Source organism: Ctenopharyngodon idella, chromosome 4, assembly GCF_019924925.1.
Source record: "Ctenopharyngodon idella isolate HZGC_01 chromosome 4, HZGC01, whole genome shotgun sequence".
In the NCBI taxonomy this organism is placed as follows: domain Eukaryota; kingdom Metazoa; phylum Chordata; class Actinopteri; order Cypriniformes; family Xenocyprididae; genus Ctenopharyngodon; species Ctenopharyngodon idella.
The window spans coordinates 19870481-19886131 of NC_067223.1; the positions used below are offsets into that span (position 1 = coordinate 19870481).

General features: G+C 38.5%; 1 protein-coding gene and 1 long non-coding RNA gene across 2 annotated transcripts in view; one reads left to right on the top strand and one right to left on the bottom strand.

The window, feature by feature from the left end:
• Positions 1-5300, bottom strand: part of LOC127510688 (gastrula zinc finger protein XlCGF7.1-like) — a 201910-nt gene extending 196610 nt beyond the window's left edge. Inside the window, exon 1 of the mRNA XM_051890615.1 lies at positions 4909-5300. The gene's annotated coding sequence lies outside the window, so the exon portion shown is untranslated. The remainder of the gene's footprint in view (positions 1-4908) is intronic.
• A 6455-nt stretch (positions 5301-11755) lies between these two features.
• LOC127510725 (uncharacterized) lies at positions 11756-15354 on the top strand. The gene is made up of 3 exons (XR_007929726.1): positions 11756-11900; positions 14418-14551; positions 14746-15354. It is a non-coding gene; the product is annotated as an uncharacterized LOC127510725 (long non-coding RNA).
• Positions 15355-15651: the final 297 nt, after the last annotated feature.

The following is a 15651-nucleotide window of genomic DNA, read 5'->3' on the forward strand; positions in this document are numbered from 1 at the left end:
GTCTGATGAGCCCTCAGGTAGAAAAACTTCAGGAACTTTAAGTTAATTTCAAATGTTTTAAATGTGAAATATATCAACATTTACCTGAGGGTGAGTAGTTTTCCTGCTACAGGCAGCCATGTTGTTTTTAAGTGCTGCCTGTCAGCTAAACACAGAAAGTATAAACAAAGTCATCTGATCTAAGTATTCATAACAAATACCCTTTCAACTTGATACCAAATAATAAGACTTACACTTTCTCTGTATCTCCCACGGTACGTTGCCCCTTTTAGGGTTAAGCAGGTGGTGTCAGAAAAGTTACCACAGGGATAACTGGCTTGTGGCGGCCAAGCGTTCATAGAGACATCGCTTTTTGATCCTTCGATGTCGGCTTTTCCTATCATTCTGAAGCAGAATACACCAACCGTTGGATTGTTCACCCACTAATAGGGAACGTGAGCTGGGTTTAGACCGTCGTGAGACAGGTTAGTTTTACCCTACTGATGTTGTGTCGTTGAAATAGTAATCCTGCTCAGTACGAATGTAACGATACCGCAGTGCCGCGGGAATTTTCAGCCGATTTGTATGTCAGGACCGCTCATTAGATGTTGGGCAAGCAATATGCATTGCACATGCACTAATCTTATTGTGAGGAAGTCTTTAAATGACATCGGTATCTTCAATGAAATTTCTAAATTTCTAATCTAAATGTGGAAAAATGTTGTTACCTATTTCCAAACCAGCACTACAGCAAAAGAGAGACTGACCCTAGTACAGGAGCAGATGGGGAGACCAGTTCATTGAAGTGGACACTCACTGACACAGCACTTAAAACATGCTGGAACGACTCTATCAGCTGAGAGAGCCAGTGGGGGCAACCCTGGCCTCTCTAAAGACCGACATCACCCCTCCTACAGCCCTGGAGTATGAGGCAGTCCAAGATGCTTTACCCCTTTCCACCAAGCTACAGTAGAGTTTTTTTTTTTTTAGGGAGAAAAGGGTGTTTGCCTCCAAAGTGATACCTTTGATGAAGATGCTTAATCATGCTGTAACAAGTAAGTTAGCTAGTGATGCTAGTGTTGAAGTGGACCAGTATTTACCGGAAGTAAATCTCACTGGAGTTGTTCCAACTTTTTTTTTTCATTCTCAGTTTTTCAGACCATTATCCAAAATACTAACACCGATGCTGCTGAGCACCTGGAGACAGTAAGAAGTTCAAGGCAGGACAGGTCTTTGAAGGACTTTTTCTTTCCTCTCAACAATCACATATATGGGTATGGTGAAATTGCCATCAGTGGCAGACTAGTGGAATGGGTCCAGACTATATGACATTGGCTTTCCAGCATCAGTGATGTCCTGCAGGAAATTTCACACAAAGAACAAAGGAACCCCTGCCTTTGACCGTCTGTGTAAAGTGTATGACCAGATTCGTGATGGATGCAAAAGTTTTTACCACCCACATCAGAACATTGCAACTGATGAAAGAATGGTGGTATCAAAGGCAAGGATTGGTCTGAAACAATTCCAGAAAGACAAACCAACAAAGTTGGAGTATAAGCTTTTTTGTCCTTGCAGAGTCTCTGAATGCTTATACATGGGATTTTTTCATTTATGAAGGAAAATCTCTGGTAGCTCAGAGCCAGCAAAACAAGGGTCTGAGCTACGAATCAGTCATGGCTCGGGTGGATGAAAAGGTCTTGGGGTCAGGTTACAAATTATATGTAGCTAACTTCTACACAAGCCTCATGCTTTTCAGGGACCTCCTCCAAAAAAAAACATCGGTGCTTGTGGGACCATTAGGAGAAACAGTGTGGGCTTCCCACAAATCACCCTAAACAAGCTGCCCAAAATGCACCTCGGGGAAGCATGAGGTGGAAAAGGGACCACCAGCTTCTCTTTGTCCAATGGAAGGACACAAGAGAGGTACTGATGTGCTCCTCATTCAATTCAGTGAATGGAGATCAGACTGTCCAGAGGAAGGTAGAGACAGGAGGTGGAGAATAGACCGTAATGATGGTTCCTATTCCAAAAGTAGTGTTAGACTACAACAAGTGAGTCAATTTTTTTTTTCATTGGGTCATAAAAATAAAAAAACCGTGCAGATGTGTTTATATTTTAGGTATTGACTTTTGTTTATGTTTGCTTTCTACACAGGAACATGGGAGGAGTGGATTGGTTCGATGCCCTCATTGGGTACTACTAAGAAAAAACAGAAAGTGGTACCGCTCCCTTTTCTTTTACTTTGTGGACACTGTGGTAATCAGTGCTTTCACCAGCAGCTGGCTGCAATGCAAAGCAAGCGGTCAATCTCAAAAGTGAAAAACGAATGCCAACCCACCGAACGAATATTCGAATAATCGAATTTTCTGGTCCAGCCCTAGTAACTGTGCTGCAATCCACGGGGATATTCCTATCGTTATTCATTGCATGTATTTTACGCTTCGATGCACTACAAACGTCTATTTTCTCGTTCTCGCAAATAGAGTGTTTTTTGTACGTACTTTCCTTACTTGTTCGAGATATAGATAGCTCCTTACGTCTCTTTTTTGATACTTTTGCACGGAAATTCTGCGTTTTCCCCATCTCTATCACATTAATGTCTCAGTCTGTGGTAAACTAGCTAAACACATCACGTGACGATTCACGATTCAAAATGTGTGTTGTACCATTTAGAAACTTGTATGCCTCCCTTAGCATTGATTTTCCTTTAGCATTTGGTTTTTTCAAGGTCTGGAGATGTTTTCTTTTCTGCCTATGATCTGCACTGTCAGTATACCATACCATAAATGTACTCTGTACTTAATCATATTGTCCAGTACAGCTTGATAGAACAACATCATCATCATCTTACTACTAACACCATAAACTCTAAGCGTTCTCATAAAGTACATTCTCTGTTGTAACCCGAGCACAGGCTTTCAACGTGAACGTCATGTCAGTGAACAATCAATATAAACATCAAGATATTCATATGAAGACACCCGCGTAATGGGAACATTGTGAATAAATACTGGACTGTCATCTGTGAATTGACTTTGCATTGAAAATCATCTCAGTTTTCTTGATATTCACAATAAGGTGGTGGGCATCACACCACTCTACAAACTGTTCAATTTCAGATGATCTTAATCTTTATATAGTAAGCTAAGAATACCACTATCATCACTAAATTTCACAATTGTGAGTGGTTTTGCTCACACAACCATTTGTGTACAATGTGATGAGAACTAAAGAGCTTGCACACACTTGAGGCTCTCCTGTACTGATAAATTTAGCCAGAAATCATCTTATTAACCTTAATCTGTTGAGTTATAAAAGAGAAATGCCATTTTATAATATATAGAAGGAAATATAGAAGTATTGTTTTTGAATATTCCAGAGAAGGCAGAGAAACCCTGTTTGATGAACACGGCTGCGGAGTGATAAACATTTGCATAAGTAGTATGTGTTGGGGAATTTAAAATGTAACATTTCGCTGAACGAGATTCAAAGATCTGAGTCAGTAAAATGACCCGAACTTCCTGCTACTTGTACTGCCCCTGAATGGCAATGAATGATAAGTATCATGGGGAACCAGCAACAGTGTGGTCTCTCAGGATACTCTTGTTTGAAATGCTGTGTCGGGATTTTCCAATGAGACAAGACCTGGACAAGATCAATGATAACATCCAGACCAATGATGGCTTGTCACTAGGTGAGATCTTCATTTCAGCAAAGGACAATTTCAATCCTGAATCTTACTATTTTTTTTTTTTTTTTTAAGGATTAAGGTAGGGTAATATAAGAGATGGTTCAGTGGTCAGAGAAAATAATTTCATACAAGCTGGACAGAGGTTCAGAGGATCCCTCAAAGGGGGTTTATTACCATGAGAATGAAAAAACAAAACAAAAAAAGCATAGTCAAATATTGAAGTACAAACAAAATTGTACAAAACAAAAACTGCTAAGTTAGGCTACACCAAGTACTTTGGTCCAACTTGCAACAAGCTTCTTATTTATATGGGCAAGCTCCACCCTTGGCCTGTACCAAATAAACAGGCAGGGACCAAACACACAATTCATTATACACAAAAGTATAAAAATAATGAAACTCTAAACATATACACAAATAACAATTTGTGTAAACCCATGTGTACTTAACCACACTATAAAATAAAATGATAAAGTGAAAGAATAATTTAGCTGCTATTCCCTTCCCCCCAGACAAATCTACAAATGGTTCAGTCCAATTAGGCGGTATGGTCAAAGCCACTTGAAGGCAAGCCTGCAACCTTAAAAAAAAAAAAAAAAAGGCGTAACAGCTAACACTATTGGTGGTATGCAAGGAAGGAGACCAGAGGCCTTTTTTTTTCTTTTCAAGTCAATAAACTACTTTTCTGAGGAAATAGCCAGTTTGGACATTTTTACTTAGGGTTGTACTCACTTTTGTGGTCAGCGGTTTAGACATTAATGGCTGTGTGTTGAGTTATTTTGAGGGGACAGCAAATTTACACTGTTATACAAGCTGAACACTCACTACTTCACATTGTAGCAAAGTGTCATTTCTTCAGTGTTGTCACATGAAAAGATATAATAAAATATTTACAAAAATGTGAAGGTTGTACTCACTTCTGAGAGATACTGTAGATATAATAGCGGCATTGGAACCGCTGAATAAGTATTGAAGGGCAACGCTGTCCAAGTATTTTAATATGATACAATAAGGTAAAAGAATGCACATGTCACATGCTTTGTGAACATTCACCATGGTGGAATGAATTACTGAATGCAAACAAAAAACAAAAACAGCTATACATGTTGGACAAATGACAGCCAATAATATTAAAAATTATAAAATATAAAATTGAATTATCATTAATTACATATCAATAACCATGTATTAAAGGATTAGTTCACTTTGAAATGAAAATTAGCCCAAACTTTACTCACCCTCAAGCCATCCTAGCTGTATATGACTTTCTTCTTTCTGATGAACATAATTGCAGAAATATTAATAAATATCCTGATGCATCTGAGCTTTATAATGGCAGTGATAGGGTTCAATGAGTTCAATGAGCTGAAGAAAGTGCTTCCATCCACATCCATCCATCATAAATATGTACTCCACACGGCTCCGGAGGGTTAATAAAAGACCTTCTGAAGCGAAACGATGAATTTGATCTTCCAGGGCGTCTCCTAATCAACACCCAATAATATACCTGATCTTCCGGGGTGTCTCCTAATCGACACCCAAAATTATTTCAGTCAACGTCTTGACCCTTTTAAACCTAGTGCTCCCTAACTTGCTGCGCAGCAATAACCAGATAGACTCCGGACCATGCCTTAGAATATGCTTATATGACCATGCCTTAGAATACAACATTTTATATAGGATAGGAGCATGGTAAAGCATTCTACAATATGATTGGTTCTTCATATGTCAAACCCTTCTGTTACTAGGTAAAGCAAGATCTGCCCAAATCACGTGTTTATTAGTTAGTGGTTACTCAATATCATGGGGCTATTATATTTAGATGGTTGTCTAGCTGTCCCTTAGTTTCATTTCCCCTTTTCTTATGTTTGGACATGATTCAGACACACACTGACTTAGGCCCCAGTTTTGTGAACCTTTAGGTTTCAAAAGCATATACATATGCTAGGTGAGAATGTTGACCACATGGGAGATTTGCGGACATTTTGTGATGAAATTTAAATTTCATCCCAAAATGTCCCCCGATAAAAATCACGTTCTGGGGTGTAAAACGTGTTTTTTGGCGGAGTTCCCTTGGTAAAATGTGCATTCCAAGGGCTAAATATCATGTTATTTGGGGTCGTTTCAAGCCGCGGACATGAAAAACAACCCGCGGCAGCAGTGTAAAAGTAGCCCAATTCCGCGGGAAAACTGCAGACTTGGCAACACTGTTTGGTTCATTTACTCACTCACTCACACAGTTATTACTCATTATCTCTTTCACTCACTATTGCTATAGAAGGAAAGAAAATGCGCTGACAAATACAGAAAAAGATATAAGTGCTTAAATAACATTGACTCTCCTTATTCAAAAATAAATGAATTAACTAATACAGGCAGAGTACGCTCTAAAATCAGAAAGATAGGTACACTGTTACGATGCTCTTTTCAGTATTTCAGAGCATGACCAAAGTTTTCCATTACATCTCCAATTTGAATGTCTCCCCTCCCCCAGTTTTAAAGTTTAAAACCAACAGATCACATAGACTAGAGAAACACTTTGTCCATACCACCCCGTCACATAGGTTACCACCCCGTCACAGGGTCATTTTGTTAAAACTTTATGGAAAGAAAATGAAATATTACATAAATGTTGAATGATGTTCTTGTTGTGTGGACTAATCAGATAAATGTAACTTTTGTATTTTTTAAGATAATTCATTTTTTCAGTACAAACAATGAGGCCATTGAAACATCAAATTCATATTTCAAGATTAAAAATCTAAGAATAAAAAAAAAAAAGTATTAAAATTTTAGCTTGCTGACCCAGCTGACTTAATGACAACCGTACATTTGTCATACGGAGATTATAACTGACAACTAAGGAAAATCCCAAATTCAGTATCTCAGAAAATTAGAAAATATGTTTTTTTTGGAGATTAACATATCTTTTAAGTGTTTAAGGTTTGTTTTAAAAAAAAAAGTTTGTTCTTAATGAAAATTTTGAAAAATGCAAAGTGGAAATGGCACCCGTTTCGTAGAATGACTCTTATCTCGTCCATATTTGAGAAGAAAGCCAAAAGATTCCTTTACAGATTTTATTTTTACCTGGTATGTTTCATCAGAAGCATTGCAACAACATAAGGAAGTGTAACCTTTCTTCTGTTAATGATAGAAATTTTAGCTTGCTGACCCAGCTGACTTAATGACAACCGTACATTTGTTTCTGTGCATCTGAAACGCTCCTATCTCGTCTTTCAGTATGTCCGATAAGTCGTCCACGGCATTAACTGATGTGTGACAAGCAACGTATTTGCTACCCGCAGTTCACTGCGCTGCTGGTCATCACAAATGGGCGCTGAGTTACTTAAGCTAGCGTTACTCACTGTGAAGGCCTTAATTGTGGTTTCAGTGTGGTCCTTCAAATCCTTGAAGTGAGCCCTTATTTCGGTGTAGTGAGCAGTGAGCTTTGTTATCAACCAATTTAGACTGCGTTATCCATGGCTTCAGGTCAGATTTGCTCTCCTACTCCTTTCAGTATGTTGTTTTTTTTTTTTTTTTGTATTTTGCACACTTTGACCTCTTTGTATTTCCCACTGAGTGCTGGCTGCAGCTGCAATCACTCTCGATTGGCTCATGGCATCGGCGTCAACTGTCAACACAGCCGAATAGTAACTTCATGATGACTGATTGATTGATTGGATGGCGTACACACACTTGGATTTTGTTAATTAATCAACCTATAAATTTTTTTAATAACTGGCAAATTGATCCCAAACCAGCCCAAATTTTGTCCACCCACCCAAACAAATCTTTACCTGCACAATCAAATTCAAAACCGCCCAATCTGGCAACACTGCAAGAAGGTTAACTCTTCCAAAAGGAAAAGCAATCAAATAATTGATCGATCATTTAAAGGTGCAATATGTAATATTTTCTGTCCACTAGAGGTCACTAGAGGCCTATTCAAAGCAAAGGCGTAGCTTGATGACACCAAGTTTGAGCGAGGAATCTTGGGACATGTGGTCTTCACCTCACAGCCAGTGGAAAAGAATTGGGATCGGACTCAGAAAGAAACGTTACTGTAGTATGGCTGCTGTGAGACACTTGTTTGAGACACACTGCAGTAAGATAGATCGATTTTAGAATATCATATTAAATGCTGGATGGCTTGTGTTGATAAATGGCACGCAATTAATTTTAAAACGTATTGTATGATGGAGAAAATGCTGTATTACTGTTACTAAAAATAAAGCTGCATCTAATTATGCTATGTTAGCTACTTGACAAAATAGTGTTTTTCTCTGAGGCATGGTACTCGCAAAAAATCAAGAAAATTAGATTTAAACAGTAAGACTAAACATGTTGAGCTATATAACAATAATTCGTTTTCTGTCTATAAATATATCAAAACAGTTGTTCCCTGGTTTCTACAAAACAAACCCAGAAGTAGAGGGTAACGCGGGTATGCATTAGTGTCATGTTTAATATGCATTGACTAGTCGTAACAGTTTTACAAATTAATAGGTTAAATAGGTTGATAAGTTAAAACTTGGGCTTTCAAGCTATTATAATCTTTAAGTTTTTTGACAATTATTAACTTAAGAACTTCAGTTTCATTTTATTTGATTATGTCTTTTTGATCAGTTTTAATGCTGAATAATACTTCTAATAAAAGAGAATTTAGCAAAACAATAGATTTTCTAGAAATTCATGCTTGGACCTAAATGGACTTGTGTTATAAAACCATAAAATACCATATAATTTATATATGTACACTGAGAAACCAACAGTCTGGCTTAGCATTTCCAATCTAATTCATGCCATTTACAGTTTTTTTTAATTTTTTTTAGATATAGTAAGTTTAAAAGTTCCTCATGCACATTTCGCTGTGCGTTTTATGTCCGCAAAGGAAAATTACTTTCCGCAGTATATGCACTGTTGTGGAGGTCCACTCCTTTCCATTACATTAACTTCCTGTTTATATGTACATACAAGAACAACACATTTAATAATAAGCACCTTCATTAAAATGCTCATCCTCACAATAATGCAGCAGAAATACATTCATTCTCAATACATACATGCATTTTTAAAGAGGATCTTTGAGATATTTAACTGTAGTTTTCATTTCGACAAGGGATGAGGATGACCTCACGGCTTCGTGTTGTTCCAGAAATGTTCATCAACTCGTATCCTCCAGCATTTCTCAGTTGAGGAAAGACAGAAAAGATTGGAGGTGCAGGTGCAATGTGTAGGGGGTGCAAAGCTTCTGTTCTTGCATACCCCTCAGCAAATGTGCATTTGCACCCCTGACATGGGGACTGCTTCGGCTGCATGGGGTCCAGCTCTAGCTTGGAACAAGGCCCTTTTTGGCTGGCCAGAGGCGTGGCTTGACTTTAGGGTCCCCTTGGGGCACTAAAGCTGGCCTGGGCTTAGCATGAGCGCGGCCTGAAGTGTATCTTGACTTTAGCGACTGGAGTACAGTTCGCCAAATCTCCCAGTCGTAAACCGCAGTCCTGCCGCTTCTTATACAGATGTATGCTAGAATCAGCACGCCGATGAGAGCCATGGATTGTGGGCTGCTCCAAACTGTTGTGAAAACTGTTCTCGCAGAATCTAAGCGTCTTCTTCCTCATGACTGGAAAAGGCTTTCTTCGACCCTTGCTACCTCAATGTGCACTTGTTGACCCAAGATCTCAGATAAATTCAGAGCCTCTAGGGCATTTGTTGCATCATGCGGATTTTCAAAGATCACACCATTTGCAACAGACTGGCCAGTTTTTGTATCTCTGTATATGTACAGGTGCACAGAAAGGATGGGTCCGAATGGTTGAAATGTTGTTTGCAACACCCGTAAGGTTACATCTGGGTGCAAATTTCTCAAAATCAATGATGACCCCGGCTGTGCAATTGCAATTGTCCTTAAAAGGTCCCATGGCATGAAAATATCACTTTTATGAGGGTTTTTTTTTACATTAATATGAGTTCCCTTAGCCTACCTATTTTATTTATTTTTTTATTTTTTATTTTTTTTCCTCGAGACATCATGGCTTGCAAACGAGCGAAGCATGGCAGTTAGTAAGTGTTTGGATGTACAAATGAACACCAAAGTATTTTTTTAGTTTCTTCATCCTATTAAAAAACAGTGGGTTAATTTTATTTTCTCTGGTAATGCGCCGACACAACTTCCCAAAGTTTTGTATGTCTGCGCCAAACATTTCACCGACGTCTGTTTCCTCAACTTGGGCCAATATAGTGCTGGCCTTGCTGAACATCTGAACATCAGTTTGTTGTACTGGCTTTTTATAGTGGCGTCTTTAATTTATATCACTGATGTGTAATGATCAGCTGTACAGTTTTATTTTCTTTGATGTATTAGTGTGAAATTTAAAGATAAAGTTTCACTTTAACATGTAATGGCATATGAAAATACAAAGAAAGAAATATATTTTATGGATTTGCTGCAGTCAATCATGTGTTCCCAACTGAATAAAGGCAGCAAAACTTCTGTTTTTAAAGCATAAACCTTTTTCATAAAATACGTTTTAACTATTTTTTTTTTTATTTCATTCCCCAAGTCAAAACGAATGCAAACAAGAGCACAGAAAACCATCAATTAAAACAGAGTGCGCTGAAAAACGCTTGTTTAAAATACCCAATGCAACTAGTGTCAACTAATGTGTTTGTTATAAAAAAGACTGAAACTGTAGTGAAGGAGTACATTCATATAACCTTTCATAATGAACAAAATCTAACGTTCTTGACCACAGTGATGCCTTCAAAAAGCAAGAGCTCAAGAGAAGAAGTGTAGAGTGGTGCAGTTTACTTAAAAAAACAACTTCTCATAATCTCACATTTAACTCCAGCAGACTGAATACGTCATCTTATGGCAAAATGAACATTCCTGGGAAACAGGATGGACAGAGAAGATGAAGAAAAGATGAATATTTATGCTAATATTGATAATTTGAAGTCAGGACAGAAACAGAAAACTCAGACACCAAGAGACACCGTCACTTGAGCCATTTCTGTCATCTTCAGTTAGAGAGTGTTTATGTGTGTGTGTGTAGCAGCTAAATGGGAGATGGTCAGATTAAATGTGTCTATTGTCTCTGTTTACGATATACATGTGCAACTGTTTCATCTGCTCAGGGTTTTGTTAAGAACATGTCTGGTGCTGCTGTATGGAGGACGAGAAATGACTTAAGTATAAATAAATAAATGAATAAATGTGTAAATGTAGAATTAAATAAACAAATAAATGTAGAAATATGAAGAAATAAATGTAGAAATACACAAGTAAATAAATGAATAAACAAACGCAGAAATACATAAATGAATAAATAAATAATTAAATGTTGAAATAAATCAATAAATAAATGCAGATATGTATAAATGAATACATAATTACACAAAAGTGTAATTTTTAATTGTGCTATTTTTGTACCATTTGTGTTATACTACATTTTTTCTACATTTATATATGTATTTCTGTGTACGTATGTTAATAAGGTAGGTGGTCCTAACCGCTCTCAATGCAGGATTGATTAAACAGGATTGTTATCGTTACGGCTGTACTCAGTGTTGCCAAGTCTGCGGTTTTCCCGTGGAATTGGCTACTTTTACACTGTTGTCACGGGTTGTTTTTCATGCTAGCGGGTTGAATCAACCCAAAATAGCGTGAAATTTAGCCCCTGGAATGCGAATTTTACCAGGTGAGCCCCGCCAAAAAACGCTAATTTTACCCCCCGGAACGCAATTTTTACCGTGGGTCCCCCCTGAAATGCGATTGGGCTAGTTTTGGGCTATTTTTGAGTAGCAATTAGGCAGGTTTTGTTGTGAAAACCTGGCAACCCTGGCTGTACTACTGTGGATACTAGTTAAATATGGCTGGGTTTTTTTAAGTACCATTGCTAATGATTTGCATTTATTAGCAAATGATAAAGATCAATCACCAAGCGACTGCCTTCTGTTTCATGTGGAACGTGCAGTCGATGATTTAGTTCAGCTCAGTGCTGATATGGATGTAGACCTTGATCCAGCTGTGTTCGCCTGTCTTTAAGACGCAAGCAGGCCAGCTTCACACGCGCTCAGAAACTGAGACAAACATGGGACGTCCACCACAACTTTTATCTAAGCATGTAATTGAGGCACACCACCTTTTGGGACACACCGCTGGAGATAAAGCTAATTTATTTGGAGTGTGCGAGAGAACAATTCGTCGGAGGATGGCACAGCATGGGATAAGGTAAATTATAACATTCTTTCAGCTGTACGTTTTGATGACCAATTTGACTTATGTTTGTTTTGTGAATTTAAACCCATGTTGTGAATTACTGTAACTTTTCGAAACCTTCTCCATAGTTACCTACAGGTGCTGGTCATATAAATAGAATATCATCAAAAAGTTGATTTATTTCACTAATTCCATTCAAAAAGTGAAACTTGTATATTATATTCATTCATTACACACAGACCGACATATTTCAAATGTTTCTTTTAATTTTGATGATTATAACTGACAACTAAGGAAAATCCCAAATTCAGTATCTCAGAAAATTAGAAGATTGTGAAAAGGTTCAATATTGAAGACACCTGGTGCCACACTCTAATCAGCTAATTAACTCAAAACACCTGCAAAGGCCTTTAAATGGTCTCTCAGTCTAGTTCTGTAGGCTACACAATCATGGGGAAGACTGCTGACTTGACAGTTGTCCAAAAGACGACCATTGACACCTTGCACAAGGAGGGCAAGACACAAAAGGTCATTGCAAAAGAGGCTGGCTGTTCACAGAGCTCTGTGTCCAAGCACATTAATAGAGAGGCGAAGGGAAGGAAAAGATGTGGTAGAAAAAAGTGTACAAGCAATAGGGATAACCGCACCCTGGAGAGGATTGTGAAACAAAACCCATTCAAAAATGTGGGGGAGATTCACAAAGAGTGGACTGCAGCTGGAGTCAGTGCTTCAAGAACCACTACGCACAGACGTATGCAAGACATGGGTTTCAGTTGTCGCATTCCTTGTGTCAAGCCACTCTTGAACAACAGACAGCGTCAGAAGCGTCTCGCCTGGGCTAAAGACAAAAAGGACTGGACTGCTGCTGAGTGCTCCAAAGTTATGTTCTCTGATGAAAGTAAATTTTGCATTTCCTTTGGAAATCAGGGTCCCAGAGTCTGGAGGAAGAGAGGAGAGGCACACAATCCACGTTGCTTGAGGTCCAGTGTAAAGTTTCCACAGTTAGTGATGGTTTGGGGTGCCATGTCATCTGCTGGTGTTGGTCCACTGTGTTTTCTGAGGTCCAAGGTCAACGCAGCCGTATACCAGGAAATTTTAGAGCACTTCATGCTTCCTGCTGCTGACCAACTTTATGGAGATGCAGATTTCATTTTCCAACAGGACTTGGCATCTGCACACAGTGCCAAAGCTACCAGTACCTGGTTTAAGGACCATGGTATCCCTGTTCTTAATTGGCCAGCAAACTCGCCTGACCTTAACCCCATAGAAAATCTATGGGGTATTGTGAAGAGGAAGATGCGATATGCCAGACCCAACAATGCAGAAGAGCTGAAGGCCACTATCAGAGCAACCTGGGCTCTTATAACACCTGAGCAGTGCCACAGACTGATCGACTCCATGCCACGCCGCATTGCTGCAGTAATTCAGGCAAAAGGAGCCCCAACTAAGTATTGAGTGCTGTACATGCTCATACTTTTCATGTTCATACTTTTCAGTTGGCCAAGATTTCTAAAAATCGATTCTTTGTATTGGTCTTAAGTAATATTCTAATTTTCTGAGATACTGAATTTGGGATTTTCCTTAGTTGTCAGTTAGAATCATCAAAATTAAAAGAAATAAACATTTGAAACATATCAGTCTGTGTGTAATGAATGAATATAATATACAAGTTTCACTTTTTGAATGGAATTAGTGAAATCAACTTTTTGATGATATTCTAATTACATGACCAGCACCTTTATTCTTAATCAATTCCAATCATAACATCAAATGCATGTTTCACCCTGCATAAACCAAAGGGTTCCTCTTTTGTTGCTGTTTCTTAGAGTTAAAAATAGAGGCTGTTGTATTGCTGTAGTGTACATTATGCCCATTATTACAAGATAATGATTTGCAGTGTTGTGCTATGAAACGAATTTGATTTGACTTAAAACTTCTCTAGACCTCATTTGCTTTAGGTTTTTTAAGGCCTGTTATGGTAACTTCTTACAGGACAACCTTTAATAGACAACACTAGTTTTAAAGGGAACCCCTGGTATTGAGACTTGTATGGCTTAATATAACGTAAATGATGTCTCTTACTGAAATATGTAGTAGAAAATCCATGACATATTTGGACAATGGGGGATTGCCATTTTGTTTAGGCGCACAGTGCGTTCTACGTCGACAACGTCAAATGGTTGCACTCGGTGAGCTACTGCTTTACTAGCGATAAGAAGAGAAAAGAATGGAAAGTTGTGAAGAATGTGGACGAATAAAACTTCCTAAAGATCCGTGTCTTTGTTCTCTTCACTTTAGCCCTGATGACTTCGAGCTTTTAATAGATCACAGCTACTTAAAGAGCTTACAGTTGCCGATGGATATAAGTGTATGCTTTAACCAAATGCCGCAAATGTCATTCTAATACATATTTCAGTAAGAGACATCATTTACATTATATTAAGCCATACAGGGCAGCTAATCTCATGTTTTTTTGTTTGTACAGTGGTCATTGTTGTGTCAATTGACTTTGATGTTTTTAATGATCAGAGTCTACAATCTGTTTACTCCAATGGATGACAATGATCTGGATGAAACTGTCACCCAAATTCTGCAGCACCATCCCAATTGTGGATATAAAATGATGGTCGGGCACTTGAATGCACAGGGTATCCACATACAGAGTAAGTGATTCATTGGGTCAGGGGATAATTCACCAACAGGCTTCTGGTCAATTGCTGATCTATTAATAATGCTGGAAAGATGTTGCTTTATTTATTGCCTGTAAATTTATTATGGGACTTGAAAACCTGATTAGTGTAGTTAGTGATTTTAAGTAATTCACACCTAATTCTGTGATTTATTTTGCATATTATAGGACAGCATGTACAGGAATCCATGCACCGTGTGGATCCTTATGGAGTCTCAATTTGCACCCTTCAGCTCAACTCACGAAGGCGCAGGAAGTACTTTGTACCAGCGCCAAACAGTTTATGGCACTCACAAATTGATAAGGTATCTGAAGAACCACAACAATCTTGGCAAGCTTGCCAGTTCATAACAATGTTTCCTAATAAAATTGGGCAGTATTCCAACATGATAACTACCCCAAACACGCCTCCAAGACGACCTCTGCCTTGCTAAAGAAGCTGAGGGTAAAGGTGACGGACTGGCCAAGCATGTTTCCAGACCTAAACCCTATTGAGCATCTGTGGGGCATCCTCAAACGGAAGGTGGAGGAGCGCAAGGTCTCTAACATCCACCAATTCCGTGATGTCATCATGGAGGCGTGGAAGAGGACTCCAGTGGCAACCTGTGAAGCTCTGGTGAACTCCATGCCCAAGAGGGTTAAGGCAGTGCTGGAAAATAATGGTGGCCACATAAAATATTGACACTTTGGGCCCAATTTGGACATTTTAACTTAGACATTAGACATTAATGGCTGTGTGTTGAGTTATTTTGGGGGACCTGCAAATTTACACTGTTATACAAGCTGTACACTCACTACTTTACATTGTAGCAAAGTGTCATTTCTTCAGTGTTTTCACATGAAAAGGTATAATAAAATATTTACAAAAATATGAGGGGTGGACTCACTTCTGTGAGATACTGTATGTATGTACACTGTATTGCCAATAGTTTTGGGATGCCTGCCTTTACGTGCACATGAACTTTAATGACATCCCATTCTTAATCCGTAGGGTTTAATATGGAGTTGGCCCACCCTTTGCAGCTATAACAGCCTCAACTCTTCTAGGAAGGCTTTCCACAAGGTTTAGGAGTG